The following is a 12344-nucleotide window of genomic DNA, read 5'->3' on the forward strand; positions in this document are numbered from 1 at the left end:
AGAAAATACAAAAATGCAGTAAGTGATACAGGCAAAAAGGAATACAAACGTCTCAAAAATGAGATCGACAGGAAGTGCAAAATGGCTAAGCAGGAATGGCTAGAGGACAAATGTAAGGATGTAGAGGCGTATATCACTAGGGGTAAGATACATACTGCCTACAGGAAAATTAAAGAGACCTTTGGAGAAAAGAGAACCACTTGCATGAATATCAAGAGCTCAGATGGAAACCCAGTTCTAAGCAAAGAAGGGAAAGCAGGAAGGTGTAAGAAGTATATAGAGGGCCTATTCAGTGGCGATGTTCTTGAGGACCATATTATGGAAGTGGAAGAGGAGGTAGATGAAGATGAAATGGGAGATATGATACTGCGTGAAGAGTCTGACAGAGCACTGAAAGACCTGAGTCGAAACAAGGCCCCGGGTGTAGACAACATTGCATTAGAACTAATGACAGCCTTGGGAGAGCCAGTCCTCCCAAAACTCTACCATCTGGTGAGCAAGATCTATAAGACAGGGGAAATTCCCTCAGACCTCAATAAGAATAAAATAATTCCAATCCCAAAGAAAGCAGGTGTTCACAGATGTGAAAATTACAGAAGTATCAATTTAATAAGTCACAGCTGCAAAATACTAACGCGAATTATTTACAGACAAATGGAAAAACTGGTAGAAGCCGACCTCGGGGAAGATCAGTTAGGATTCCGTAGAAATGTTGGAACACGTGAGGCAATCCTGACCCTACGACTTATCTGAGAAGCTAGATTAAGGAAAGGCAAACCTACGTTTCTAGCATTTGTAGGCTTAGAAAAAGCATTTGACAATGTTGACTGGAATACTCTCTTTCAAATTCTAAAGGTGGCAGGGGTAAAATACAGGGAGCGAAAGGATATTTACAATTTGTACAGAAACCAGATGGCAGTTATAAGAGTCGATGGGCATGAAAGGGAAGCAGCGGTTGCGAAGGGAGTGAGACAGGGTTGTAGCCTCTCCCCGATGCTATTCAATCTGTACATTGAGCAAGCAGTAAAGGAAACCAAAGGAAAGTTCGGAGTAGAAATTAAAATCCGTGGAGAAGAAATAAAAACTTTGAGGTTCGCCGATGACATTGTAATTCTGTCAGAGACAGCAAAGGACTTGGAAGAGCAGTCGAACGGAATGGACAGTGTCTTGAAAGGAGGATATAAGATGAACATCAACAAAAGCAAAACGAGGATAATGGAATGCAGACGAATTAAGTCGGGTGATGCTGAAGGAATTAGATTAGGAAATGAGACACTGAAAGTGGTAAAGGAGTTTTGCTATTTGGGGACCAAAATAACTGATGGTCGAAGTACGGAGCATATAAAATGTAGACTGGCAATGGCAAGGAAAGCGTCTCTCAAGAAGGGAAATTTGTTACATCGAGTATTGATTTAAGTGTCAGGAAGTCATTTCTGAAAGTATTTGTGTTGAGTGTAGCCATATATGGAAGTGAATCATGGACGATAAATAGTTTAGACTAGATGTAAATTGAAGCTTTCGAAATGTGGTTCTACAGAATAATGCTGAACATTAGATGGGTAGATCACATAACTAATGAGGAGGTATTGAACAGAATTGGGGAGAAGAGGAGTTTGTGGCACAACTTGACTAGATGAAGGGATCGGTTGGTAGGACATGTTCTGAGGCTTGAAGGGATCACCAATTTAGTACTGGAGGGCAGCGTGGATGGTAAAAATCGTAGAGGGAGACCAAGAGATGAATACACTAAGCACATTTAGAAGGATGTAGGCTGCAGTAGGTACTGGGAGATGAAGGAGCTTGCAGAGGATAGAGTAGCGTGGAGAGCTGCATGGAACCAGTCTCAGGACTGAAGACGAGACAACAACAACAACAGTGATGCTGCTTTCTCGGAGAGCTAAACAACAATTCAAGCAAATTATTTTAATGGTTTTTATTACAATAAAGTACATTAACTATACTCAACATGGCGTCCTTACAAAGACTGGTCGCAAGGAAATGGTGACATGCAAATAATCAATGTCCTTCAAAGCATACAATTTTCATGCAAGTAAATGATACTGTTCACAAGTCACAGGTCGGCTTCCAGTGCGGCTCTTCTAGTGGGGCTCTTTTTAGTGCGGCCGGCTATTCTAGTGATGCTCTTCTAATGCGGCCGAGGCTTTTTTTTTTTTTATCTTTATTGAATTTCAATTCCCCCCGAAGGGGGCGGGCTGGCGGCAGCTTAGTATGCCGCTCTTCAGCCTACAGATTTTGTGAGAAATTTCAAGAGAATAAATAATGAAAAACAGGCGATAAAGTCGGAGACTTAAAGAGTAACATGGCGAAAAGAAATCGTGGAACTTAAAACAAACAACAGAGGGATGATGATGCTAATAAAATACATACGAAGCAGACAGGGAAAACAATAGACAGACAATTAAAAAACACGGCGACAGTCTGGATTCTGTTCGCAAAAGACATAAAATTCACACCTAGCCACAGCATGGTTTCTGTTCGCAACACGAGAAAGACAAACAACACTGAATAGTCACTGGAACACTGCACTAAAAAGTTGGCAAATGTGACATACCACAGTCGAGAGCAGGTGGGGGGAAACTGGACAGAAGTTGGGAAAATAAAAAAGGGGGCAAAGGAGAGTAAAAGCAAAGGGGGAAACCGGGAAAGGAGCTGATGGAGGATGAGGACCAATAAGAGGGGTGGGGGGCAGACGCGACAGGGAGTGGGGTAGGCAGAGGAGGGGAATACAAAAGTACTTGAGGGGGAGAGAAGGGAGGTAGGGAGAGGTTTAGTGGGGAGAAAACAGGATGGAAGGGGGGGAAGAGGGAGCCCAGGGAAAGGACAGAGGAAAGGAGGGGGAGTGAGGATCAGAGTTGATAGGAAGGATAAATGGAGGGAGAGAGGGCATCGTCTGGGAGGGGGAGTTGATGGAAGCCACCTTGGGAAAGGAGATGGAGGGTGTAGAGATGGAGGGTAGGGGGGACACAACGGTGAAGACGTGGCAGGGGGCGGGGATGGGAGAGGAGAGGAGCAACCAGGGGGTGAGGGGGTTCAAGACGGCGGGAGGTGTAGAGGATGCGGATATGTTTGAGGAATAGGAGCAGATGGAGGAAAGGAATGAGATCATAGAGGATCCGCGTGGGGGACGGGAGGCAGATACGGAAGGCGAGGCGGAGTGCATGACGCTCAAGGATCTGGAGGGACTTATAGAATTTGGGGGGGGGGCAGATATCCAGGCAGGACTGGCATAACAGAGGATGGGATGGATTAAGGATTTGTAGGTGTGGAAGATAGTAGAGGGGTGCAACCCCCACGTCCGGCCAGAGAGGAGTTTGAGGAGTCAGAGGCGGTTGCGGGCTCTGGATTGGATGGAGCGGAGATGAGGTATCCAGGTGAGGTGACGGTCAATGGTGAGGCCGAGGTAGGTGAGGGTGGGGTTGAGGCGGACAGGACGTGCGCAGACAGTAAGGGAGAAATCCAGGAGCCGGAAGGAGCGAGTGGTACGACCTACGATGATTGCCTGGGTCTTGGAAGGATTGAGTTTCAGGAGCCACTGGTTACACCATGCAGCAAAAAGGTCAAGGTGATTCTGGAGAAGGCGTTGGGACCGTTGGAGGGTAGGAGCGAGGGCGAGGAATGCGGTGTCATCAGCATATTGCAAGAGGTGTACTGGAGGGGGGGGGGGGGGGGTTGGGGCATATCCGCCGTGTACAGGAGGCCGAGGCTAGACGGCGCGTCGCTTTTATTCTCTTCGTGTAGAGGCCGCTCTTGTCGTCGTGACGTCCTAGCCAGCGTGCTATTGGCTGACGTCAGCTCTCTCTGCAGTATCGGTCTTTATCTTCGTGCTGGCACTTGTCATTACGCTGGAACAGAACAAGGTCGTGTAATAGGGCTACCAACAGCTGAATGTTCCTTCTGCGATTTTACAGGAAGTAGGCAGAAATGTAGGCGCTCAACACCACTGCCGGCAGCGGTGGTCACGGGGATGCAAGAACACCGTGCTCTGGACGGCCACATAACACTAACGAAAGGCAAGACCAGCGTGTACAGCATTTAGCCCCGGCACATCGTACTGTATCTGTGTCTGCATCTGCAGCCGTTGCGACCACAGCGACAAAACGAACTGTTCTGTGACAGGCCCGCAGCTCGTGGTCTCGCGGTACGTTCTCGCTTCCCGTGCACAGGGTGCCGGGTTCGATTCTTGGCTGGGTCAGGGGTTTTCACCTACCTCGAGATGACTGAGTGTTGTTGTGTCGTCTTCATCATCATCATTCATCCCCATTAGGGTCGAAGGAAGGCAATGGAAAACCACCTCCACTAGGACCTTGCCTAGTTTATTTATTTATTTTTTATTTATTTATTTATTGTTCGGTGGGACAAAATTAAGGAGAAGTCTCCATGGTCATGGAACGAGTCAATACATCAAATTATAATACGATATTAGAAACAGATAAAATGAAATATAAAAAAAACATATTCAGGTGACAAGTCGTAAGTTTAAATGAAGAAAATCAACAATGTAACACTGGAATATGCTTGATTTTTTAGCTCTTCCAGGAGCTCCTCGACAGAATAGAAGGAGTGAGCCATGAGGAAACTCTTCAGTTTAGACTTAAAATAGTTTGGGCTACTGCTAAGATTTTTGAGTTCTTGTGGTAGCTTATTGAAAATGGATGCAGAAGAATACTGCACTCCTTTCTGCACAAGAGTCAAGGAAGTGCATTCTACATGCAGATTTGATTTCTGCCTAGTATTAACTGAGTGAAAGCTGCTAACTCTTGGGAATAGGCTAATATTGCTAACAACAAACGACATTAAAGAAAATATATACTGTGAGGACAATGTCAGAATTCCCAAATTTTTGAATAGGGATCGACAAGAGGTTCTCGAACTTACACCACATATAGCTCGAACAGCCCGTTTTTGAGCCAAAAATACCCTTTTTGAATCTGAAGAATTACCCCAAAAAATAATACCATACGACATAAGCGTATGAAAATATGTGAAGTAGACTACTTTTCGTGTTGAAGTGTCACTTATTTCTGAGAATGATCTAATGGTAAATAAAGCAGCATTTAGCTTCTGAACAAGATCCTGGACATGGGCTTTCCACAACAGCTTACTATCTATCCGAATGCCTAGGAATTTGAACTGTTCCGTCTCGTTTATAATATCCCCGTTCTGTCTGATCAAAATATCGGTTCTTGTTTAATTGTGAGTTAGAAACTGTAAAAACTGAGTCTTACTGTGATTTAGCATCAAATTATTTTCCACAAGCCACGAACTTATTTCATGAACTACATTATTTGTTACTGTTTCAATATTACACACAAGATCCTTCACTATCAAGCTGGTGTCATCAGCAAACAGAAATATTTTTGAATCACCTGTAATACTAGAAGGCATATCATTTATATAAATAAGAAACAGCAGTGGCCCCAGCATCGACCCTTGGGGAACGCCCCACTTAACAGTGCCCCATTGGGACTGAACATCACTACCACTCACAATATTGCGGAGAATTACCCTCTGATTTCTGTTCTTAAAGTAAGAGGCGAACCAATTGTAAGCTACTCCCCTTACTCCATAATGGTCCAACTTCTGCAGTAATATTTTGTGGTCAACACAGTCAAAAGCCTTCGTTAAATCAAAGAAAACACCTAGCGTTCGCAACCTTTTATTTAATCCGTCCGAAACTTCACAGAGAAAAGAGAATATAGCATTTTCAGTTGTTAAACCATTTCTAAAACCAAACTAAACATTTGACAGCATATTATGTGAATTTAAATGCTCCAGTAACCTTGTATATACAACCTTCTCGATAACTTTAGCAAACACCGATGGCATAGAAATAGGTCTAAAATTGTCAACATTATCAATGTCTCACTTTTTATAAAGTGGCTTCACTACCGAGTACTTTAATCGGTCAGGAAACCGACCAATCCTAAAGGAAAAGTTACAGATACGGCTGAGAACTGGGCTGACATACATAGAACAATACTTCAGTATTCTGCTAGATACCCCGTCATATCCATGAGAGTTGTGGTCTTTAGTGATTTAATTATTAACTCAATCTCCCTCTTGTCAGTATCATGGAGGAGCATTTCAGGTAACAGTCTCGGAACACTTTTTTCTAAGAGCGCTATATGATTACCTGTTGGGACTAGGTTCCTATTTAGTTCACCTGCTATATTCAGAAAGTGATTATTAAATCCTGTACATATATGCGACTTATCAGTAACACGGACATTCCCACTACGCACTGATTCTATATCCTCGACCTGTCTCTGCAGACCAGTAACTTCCTTTACGACTGACCATATGGTTTTAATTTTATCCTGAGACTTAGCTATTCTATCTGCATACCACATACTTTTTGCCTTCCTAATAACATTTTTAAGCACCTTACAATACTGTTTGTAATGGGCTGCAGCATTTAGATTTTGACTGTTTCTGACGTTTTGATATAATTGCCACTTTCTTCTACAAGATATTCTTATCCCTCTAGTCAGCCACCCAGGTTGCCTGTTTGTGCTAGTACCCTGTTTTAAACGTTCTAACGGAAAGCAACTTTCAAAGACCATGAGAAAAGTCTTGAGAAAAGCATTATATTTATCGTCTATTGTATCAGCGCTATAAACATCTTGCCACTCTTGTTCCTTTATAAGGTTTACAAAGGTCTCTACAGCAACTGGATCAGCTTTCCTGAACAACTGATGACTATTTTTAACACGTGTTGCAGCATAAAAATCTTTTAAAGTTAAAATTTGCGCATCATGATCTGAAAGGCCATTCACCTTTTTGCTAACAGAATGCCCTTCTAGTAATGAGGAATGAACAAAAATGTTGTCTATGGTTGTTCTACTGTTCCCTTGCACTCTCGTTGGAAAGAATACGGTTTGCATAAGATTATGTGAATTAAAGAGGTCTACCAGCATCCTCTTCCTTGCACAATCACTTATACAATTAATATTGAAGTCACCACATATAACTAACTTTTTGTATTTCCTATAAAGTGAACCAAGAACCTCCTCTAGCTTTAGCAAAAATGTTGTGAAATCGGAGTCTGGGGATCAATAAATAACAACAGTTCGAAGTTTAGCTCCGTTAAATTTAACCACACCTGCACAACATTCAAACACCTTTTCAATGCAGTATTTTGAAACATCAATTGACTCAAATGCGATGCCGTTTTTCACATACATGGCTACACCCCCACACCGCAAAGAGCTCCTCGAAAAGCAGCCAGCCAACCTGTATCCTGGTAAAGGAAGCCTCTGAATTATCTCCTTATTTAAGAAGTGTTCAGATATACCAATAATTTCAGAGTCAACATCTATAAGCAGTTCACTAACTTTATCTCTAATACCTTGTATATTTTGATGAAATATACTAATTCCCTCAGTACTCGGATACCTAAGCTTTGTCAAAAGTGATTCCCTTGTTAGAGAGACTTCCCTTAAGCAGGAATACCTATCAGCTGACTTCAATCTAAAAAAGGTGCAGCTCTAACACCCACTACTGCAGGAATGTTCCCATGAGTGATCCCACCAACCCCACCTATGCTGTCACCTATAAGCTTTGCCAACATCCCCTTCCCATACCTGTTGAGGTGCAGGCCGTGTCTAGTGAAACCCGTCCTGCAGATAGACTCCACCGACACCACTGAAATGTGACCCACGCTTTCTGTCATCAGCGCACCCCCAAGTCTCATGTTATTACGCCTGACGGCTGTATTAAGATGAGGCCGATCGTGACGCTGAAACAGTTCCACGAAATGCACATTCGTGTTGCCAGTCTGAGCGGCTATCTTTTCCAGGTCACCATCTATGTTATACTCCCCATCCCTATCAATACTATTACCAGCCCCACCCACAATCACTACCTGATCCTCTTTAGTAAAATCCCTACATAACCCCCCTATGTTAACAGTCACCTGAGCCAACCCTGCATTAGGCTTCACAATGCTGGTGACCTAGTACTCACTCCCCAGCAATTCCTACAACTGCTGGCCTACAACTCTGCCATGAGAACTACCTAACAGCAGAACCTTCTTCTTCCTCTTCGACTTTGCAACTGTTCTAGGCACAGTAACTACTGAGGTCTGCTGCATACTTCCTACATCTAAAGCTACTAGAGATTCCTCTCCACTAGACTCTGACAGTTGGTCATATCTATTGTAAACACCAATAGTAAAACTATCTGAAAATCTTCTTCTCCTAGCAAATCTCTTGCTAACAGCCAGCTCCCATTCCCCAACTCCCTTCTCCCTCCTCATCCTATCTAGCTCCTCCTGTGCGTTTTTCAACTGCACCTGAAGGGCACAGATCTTACGCTCCCGCTCCTCTATCAACTTACTCTTGCTACATAACCTGCAGTTCCAGAAGAGGGTCTCACCAGAATGCCCACTGGCTTCCCCACTGCATTCCCCCCAGTCAAAATACTTCGAACAAGTCTCACACCGCAATCCACTACTCACGAACTTACGGCAAAGCCCACACTTCTCACTCATGGTAAAATTTTACTTTTTCTAAGTTCCGCTACTACAATAAGAAGATGTTAAAAACCTGACTACAATAATCACAAACTTATTCTACAAGGGAAGTAACTACTATTATTAACAGTATTAATAAACAACAAATGTGAATATAACAAAAGACTAATACAGAAAGAGAATCAAACGTCTAATGACACAGTAGCGAAGCTGTAAACAGTTCCCAAAAGGTTCTTCTGAAATTATTTCACCAGAAAACACCAAGAACCCCGGTTGAAGACTACTAAAGTTCCTAAGTATACCACTATACACGAACAATTAATTAGTACTTAGCTGAAACAACAAGTTTACTGTTACCAGTCACCGTGACTGGTAACAGTAAACTTGTTGTTTCATTTAATGTCAGTAACAGTTACGGTAAAGCCTAACCTAAAAATGTTCGCATTTAAAGTACTTAGCTTTCGATGCGCCGCTACAGCTGCAAGTACAGCAATGCGGTCTCCCACATCGTCCCCTACGCTCTCTCAAGGCGTATGGGACTTCATCATCATCATCATCATTCTCTGTAACAGAATTACCACAAGGACACCTCCGAGCCAGACGCCCTGTAGGATGCATTCCTCTGATCCCAAACTACCACCATTTGCGACTTCAGTGGTGTCAAATGAGGGCTCATTAGAGGTCAGGGTGGAGGTCTCTTGTGTTTTCTTATGAAAGCTGGCCCAGTCTCAGTGCCAGTGATGGCCATGATGGAGGCCAGTTGAAGGCTACACACACTGGACCTAAAGTTATGGTCAGGGTTGTGATTTCTGTGACAGTAGGAGCACTCTCGTGGTTATCCCATGCACCATGACTGCAAAATTGTGGTTCAGTCTCGTGATTCGACCTGATGTGCAGCTATTCAAGAACAGCTTCCTAGAGGTTGTTTTCCAACAGGATAACGGTCGCCCACATACCGCTGTTGAAACCCAACATGCTCTACAGTGTCAACACGGTGATTTGGCTCAGCCACCAGATCAGTTTCCAATTGAGAACGTATGGGATATCATCGGCCGACAACTCTATCGTCATCCACATCCAGAATGAACTGATCCTGTATTGATCGACCAAGGGCAATAGGCATGGATCTATCCCACAAACAGCCATCTGCCATCTGTACAGCAGAATGCATGGACTTTTGCAGCGTTTACACAGGTTCTCACCGTACAGGCATTTCACACTTGCGTTCGCTTATATGGCATTTACATTAACCTGTGTTCTTACAGTTTAATCATTTAAATATGTTACCTAGACAAATGTATTCCAGAAATTTCCTCACTCTACTGTTGGTATAGCGAGTTTATATATCTACAGTTTTACTTCAGAAATTATAAACAGTTTACGCTACTTACACTACTGGCCATTAAAATTGCTACACCGCGAAGGTGACGTGCTATAGACGCGAAATTTAACCGACAGGAAGAAGATGCTTGATATGCAAATGATTTGCTTTTCAGAGTATTCACACAAGGTTGGCGCCGGTGGCGACACCTACAACGTGCTGACATGAGAAACGTTTCCAACCGATATCTCATACACAAACAGCAGTTGACCCGCGTTGCCTGGTGAAACGCTGTTGTGATGCCTCGTGTAAGGAGGAGAAATGCGTACCATCACGTTTCCGACTTGGGTAAAGGTCGGATTGTAGCCTATCGCGATTGCGGTTTATCGTATCGCGACATTGCTGCTCGCGTAGGTCGAGATCCAATGACTGTTAGCAGAATATGGAATCGGTGGGTACAGGAGGGTAATACAGAACGCCGTGCTGGACCCAACGGCCTCGTATCGCTAGCAGTCGAGATGACAGCCATCTTATCCGCATGGCTGTAATGGATCGTGCAGCCACGTCTCAATCCCTGAGTCAAAAGATGGGGACGTTTGCAAGACAACAACCATCTGCACCAACAGTTCGACGACTTTTGCAGCAGCATGCACTATCAGCTCGGAGACCATGGCTGCGGTTACCTTTGGCGATGAATCACAGACAGGAGCGCCTGCGATGGTGTACTCAACGACGAACCAGCGTGCACGAATGGCAAAACGTCATTTTTTCGGATGAATCGAGGTTCTGTTTACAGCATCATGATGGTCGCGTCCGTGTTTGGTGACATCGCGGTGAACGCACATTGGAAGCGTGTAATCGTCATCGCCATACAGGCGTATCACCAGGCGTGATGGTGTGGGGTGCCATTGCTTACACGTCTCGGTCACCTCTTGTTCGCATTGACGGCACTTTGAACAGTGGACGTTATATTTCAGATGTGTTACGACACGTGGCTCTACCCTTCATTCGATCCCTGCGAAACCCTACATTTCAGCAGGATAGTGTACGACCGCATGTTGCAAGTCCTACACGGGCCTTCCCGGATACAGAAAATGTTCGACTGCTGCCCTGGCCAGCACATTCTCCAGATCTCTCACCAGTTGAAAACGTCTGGTGAATGGGGGCCGAGCAACTGGCTCGTCGCAATACGCCAGCCACTGCTCTTGATGAAGTGTGGTATCGCGTTGAAGCTGCGTGGGCAGATGTACCTGTACACGCCATCCAAGCTCTGTTTGAGTCAATGCCCAGGCGTATCAAGGCCGTTATTACGGCCAGAGGTGGCTGTGCTGGGTACTGATTCTTCAGGATCTATGCACCCAAATTGCATGAACATGTAATCACATGTCTGTTCTGGTATAATATATTTGTCCAATGAATGATCGAAACAGCATATCCTGACACTCCGGGATGATGAAAGCATTGAAACAGAGGATGACACGCGTAAAGCTTAAATACTAAACACCTTTTTCCAAAGCTGATTCACAGAGGAAGAGCGCACTGCAGTTCCTTCTCTAAATCCTCGCACAAACGAAAAAATGGCTGACATCGAAATAAGTGTCCAAGGAATAGAAAAGCAACTGGAATCACTCAACAGAGGAAAGTCCACTGGACCTGACGGGATACCAATTCGATTCTACACAGAGTACGCGAAAGAACTTGCCCCCCTTCTAACAGCCGTGTACCGCAAGTCTCTAGAGGAACGAAAGGTTCCAAATGATTGGAAAAGAGCACAGGTAGTCCCAGTCTTCAAGAAGGGTCGTCGAGCAGATGCGCAAACTATAGACCTATATCTCTGAGGTCGATCTGTTGTAGAATTTGAGAACATGTTTTTTGCTCGAGTATCATGTCGTTTTTGGATACCGAGAATCTACTATGTAGGAATCAACATGGATTCCGGAAACAGAGATCGTGTGAGACCCAACTCGCTTTATTTGTTCATGAGACCCAGAAAATATTAGATACAGGCTCCCAGGTAGATGCTATTTTCCTTGACTTCCGGAAGGCGTTCGATACAGTTCCGCACTGTCACCTGATAAACAAAGTAAGAGCTTACGAAATATCAGACCAGCTGTGTGGCTGGATTCAAGAGTTTTTAGCAAACAGAACACAGCAAGTTGTTATCAATGGAGAGACATCTACAGACGTTAAAGTAACCTCTGGCGTGCCACAGGGGAGTGTTATGGGACCATTGCTTTTCACAATAAATATAAATGACCTAGTAGATAGTGTCGGAAGTTCCATGCGGCTTTTCGCGGATGATGCTGTAATATACAGAGAAGTTGCAGCATTAGAAAATTGTAGCGAAATGCAGGAAGATCTGCAGCGGATAGGCACTTGGTGCAGGGAGTGGCAACTGACCCTTAACATAGACAAATGTAATGTATTGCGAATACATAGAAAGAAGGATCCTTTATTGTATGATTATATGATAGCGGAACAAACACTGGTAGCAGTTACTTCTGTAAAATATCTGGGAGTATGCGTGCG

At 44.1% G+C, this 12344-nt stretch overlaps 1 protein-coding gene across 1 annotated transcript in view; it reads left to right on the forward strand.

Moving 5' to 3' along the window:
• LOC126095699 (cytochrome P450 6a2-like) overlaps positions 1–12344 on the forward strand; it is a 108905-nt gene that overhangs the window by 38695 nt on the left and 57866 nt on the right. The window lies entirely within an intron of this gene.

Source organism: Schistocerca cancellata, chromosome 8 (genome assembly GCF_023864275.1).
Source record: "Schistocerca cancellata isolate TAMUIC-IGC-003103 chromosome 8, iqSchCanc2.1, whole genome shotgun sequence".
Taxonomy (NCBI): domain Eukaryota; kingdom Metazoa; phylum Arthropoda; class Insecta; order Orthoptera; family Acrididae; genus Schistocerca; species Schistocerca cancellata.